Here is a 4089-nt window from a genome sequence, read left to right as displayed (position 1 = left end):
CTATGAAGCCAACATCACCTAATACCAAAATCAAAGACACTACAAAAAAGAAAATTATAGAACAATCTCTTTAATGAATACAGATGCAAAAAATCCTCAAAGAAATACTCACAAATCAAATTCAGCAGCACATTAAAAGAATTATACAGGACGACCAGGTGGGATTTATTCCAGGTATGCAAGGCTGGTTCAACACAAGAAAATCAATTAATGTAATACACTGCATTAATAAATCAAAGTGGAAGAAACACATGATCATCTTGATTGATGCAGAAAAGGGATTTGACAAAATTCAACATCCTTTCTTGATGAAAACATTTCAAAGGATATGAATAGAAGGGAACTTTCCCAATACAATAAAGACAATGTATGAAAAACCCACAGCTAACATCATACTCAATGGGGAAAGACTGAAAGCTTTCCCTCTAAGATCAGGAACAAGACAGGAATGCCCACTGTCACCACTGCTATTCAACATTGTGCTGGAAGTTTTAGCTAGAGCAATTAGGGAAGAAAAATAAATAGAAGGCATCCAAATTGGAGAGCAAGAAGTAAAACTTTCACTGTTTGCAGATGACATGTTTCTATATGTAGAAAATCCAGAAAAATCTACCTCAAAGCTACTAGAACTAGTCAGTGAATACAGCAAAGTGGCAGGCTACAAGATCAACATGCAAAAAACCATAATGTTCTATACACAAGTAATGTGCAACAAGAGGAGGAAATCAAGAAAAAAAAAATCATTTACAACAGCAACCAAAAGAATCAAGTATTTAGGAATAAACTTAACCACGGCCATAAGACTCTAACTGTGTAACCAAATAAACCCCCTTTTATAAAAGCCAACCCATTTCTGGTGTTTTGCATTCTGGCAGCATGAGCAAACTGGAACAACTCCTATCTCACACCTTATACAAAAATTAACTCGAAATGGATCAAAGACCTAAATGTTAGTGCCAAGACCATAAGCCTCTTGGAAGAAAAGGTAGGGCAATATCTTAAAGATCTTGTGATAGGAGGTGGTTTCCTAGACCTCACACCCAAGGCATAAGCAACCAAAGAACAAATAGACAAATGGGATCTCCTCAAAATTAAACACTTTCATACATTAAAGGACTTTGTCAGAAAGTAAAAGGGCAGCCTATGCAATGGGAGATGATATTTGGAAACCACTATCAGATAAAGGTTTTAATATCTCAAATATATAAAGGGATCCTACAACTCAACAACAGAAAGACAAACAATCCAATTAAAAAATGGGCAAAAGACATGGACAGACATTTTTCTGAAGAGGAACTACAAATGGCTCAAAAACATAAGAAAAAATGCTCAACTTCACTGGCTATGAGGGAAATGCAAATCAGAACTGCAATGAGATATCTCACACCTACCAGAATGGCCATTATCCAAAAAACAGAAAATGACAAGTGCTGGAGAGGATGTGGAGAAAGAGGCACACTTATTCATTGGTGGTGGGAATGGAGAATGGTGCAAACACTCTGGAAGACACTGTGGAGGTTCCTCAGGAAGCTAAGTATAGATTTGCCATATGACCCAGCTATTCCATTGCTTAGGTATATACTCAGAGGAACTGAAAGTTAAGACACAAATGGACATTTGTAAACTGAAGTTTATTGAGGTATTATTCAGAACTGTCAAGAGATGGAAACAGCCCAAATGTCCATCAATGGACAAGAGGATAAACAAACTGGTATATACACACGATGGAATATTATGCAGCTGTAAGACAGAACAAAGACATGGAAAATATAATTCCTTGAGTATTATATATGATATATATATATGATATATAATGAACCTTGAGGACATTATGTTGAGTGAAGTTAGCCAGAAACAAAGGGAAAAATTAGTATGGTCTCACTAATATGATCTAACATTAATGAGCAAACTTTGAGAGTTAAAAGATGATAACACAGGCTACTAGGAGATAGAAAGAGGACAGAGACTGAGCATTTGATGCTGAAGGACTACAGAATGTTCAGCAGGATTGATTGTATAGATCCAGAATAGATAGCATAATACTGTGTGATGGTAGCACGATATTGTAAGTACACTGAACAAAGATGCCTGTGAGTAAAGCTGAAAGAGGTGGAATAGGGGAATGTATGACACCAGAGGTAAAGATAGATGATAAAGACTGGGACTGTATAACTTGACAAAAACTGGAGTGGCCAATGACTGTTACTAAATGTACAAATATAAAACTGTTCTTGCATGTGGGAGAACAAATGAATGTCAGTCATGCAGAGTGTTGAAAAAGGGACGGTATTTGGTAAAAAACATAATCAAAGCAAACTAGAGTCTATGGTCAACAGTAACATTGTAATATGCTTCCATTAAATGTAACAAAGGCAATATATCAAAGCCAAATGTGTATGAGAGGGGGATATAAGGGAGGGATATGGGATTCTTGGTAGCGGTGTTGTTTCCTGTCCTCACTATTATATTGTGCTGTATGATATTTTATTTTCTTTTTATTATCTTTTTTACTATTCTATAAAAAAAACAAACTTTTTTCATAGTTAAAAAAAAAACCCATACATGAATGTTCATAGCAACTGTATTAATAATTACCAAAAACTGGAAACAACCCAAATGTCCTTCAATGGGTGAATGGATAAAAAGACCATGGGTACATCCATAGAATTGAATACTACTTGGCAATTTTTTAAAAATGAATTAGTTATACACACAACTTTGATGACTCTCAAAGGCATTAGGGCTAAAGGAAAGAAGCCAGTTCCAAAAGGCTCTATATTGTATAATTCCATTTATATGATATTCTCAAAAAGTCAAAACTATAGTGATGGAGAACAGATCAGTGGTGGCCTGGGGTTAGGGATGGGAGGAAACTGACTAAAAAAGGGACAGCACAGCTCGCCCGCCAACCTGCAAGTGTGCAGCTACCAGGCGTAGGTATGGACACCTGTGGCAATGGGTTAAAAAAATATCCTTTTTGGAGAAGAAAGTACTTAAGCAACATGATGCATTCAGAAGCCGATCATAACGTCTTCAAAACAAGATATATCACCTCATATTACAACTGTTTGTGAAATGAAACATGACTTGTGTGGCTGCTATGCAGCTTTCAACAAGATAGCAATCACTTACCCTATTCAGAAGGTCCTCTTTCGGCAACAACTATATGGAATCAAAACCCAGGATACAGTGCTTCAGTTGAGGAGGGATGGATTCCGAAGCCCGTATCCCAGGATCCCTCCTCCATTAACGCAGAAGACAACACACTGGCCCTTATGTTTGGGCTGTATGAGGATTTTACTTGCCTTCCCCGTAAGCATGTCAGCACCCCCGAGTTTGTAACTGGTAGCGTGGTGGCAGTACTTGCAGGGACAACAGAAGCAATTTTCACTTCGTTTGAAAGAGTTCAAACATTGCTTCAAGACCACAAGTATCATGACAAATTTACAAACACTTATCAGGCTTTCAGGGCACTGAAATCCCATGGCATTGGAGAGTATTATCAAGGCTTGGTCCCCATTCTTTTCCTTAACGGATTCAACAATGTCTTTTTTTTGGCCTTCGGGGTCCCATTAAGGATTTCTTGCCCTACTGCAACCACTCACAGTGCTCACTTGGTCAATGACTTTATCTGTGGAGGGCTGTTGGGTGCCATGTTGGGATTCTTGTTTTTTCCACTTAATGTCGCAAAAGCTCACATGCAGTCTCAGACTGGTGGGGAATTTCAATCTTTCCCCAAGGTTTTCCAAAAAATCTGGCTACAGCAGGATAGGAAACTGACAAACCTTTTCAGAGGTGCCCATCTGAATTGCCATCGGTCCCTCATATCTTGGGGAATAGTCAATGAGACTCACGAGTTCATGTTAAAGGTTATGTGAAAGAATCATTAGTGAAGTGCCATTTATCAACCAAATAGACCTAAGAAGGATGCAGTGTGACCTGGTTCTTAATCAGCCACATTCCAGTTGATACTATAAGTCCAGGGTACAGTGATATGGGCAAAACTTTTTTTTAAGTACCAATAACAACAATATAAAAGGTTTCAATAGGAAAATTTAAGTTTTTTTTTTCTTTTAATCATTACCAAGA

General features: G+C 37.6%; 1 pseudogene; it reads left to right on the top strand.

The window, feature by feature from the left end:
* The first annotated feature begins 2262 nt into the window (after positions 1–2262).
* LOC119535239 lies at positions 2263–3878 on the top strand (annotated as a pseudogene).
* Positions 3879–4089: the final 211 nt, after the last annotated feature.

This window comes from Choloepus didactylus, chromosome 5 (genome assembly GCF_015220235.1).
Source record: "Choloepus didactylus isolate mChoDid1 chromosome 5, mChoDid1.pri, whole genome shotgun sequence".
NCBI lineage: Eukaryota > Metazoa > Chordata > Mammalia > Pilosa > Megalonychidae > Choloepus > Choloepus didactylus.
Note: the sequence above shows the minus strand (reverse complement) of the source record. Positions and strands in the feature narration are given on the sequence as shown.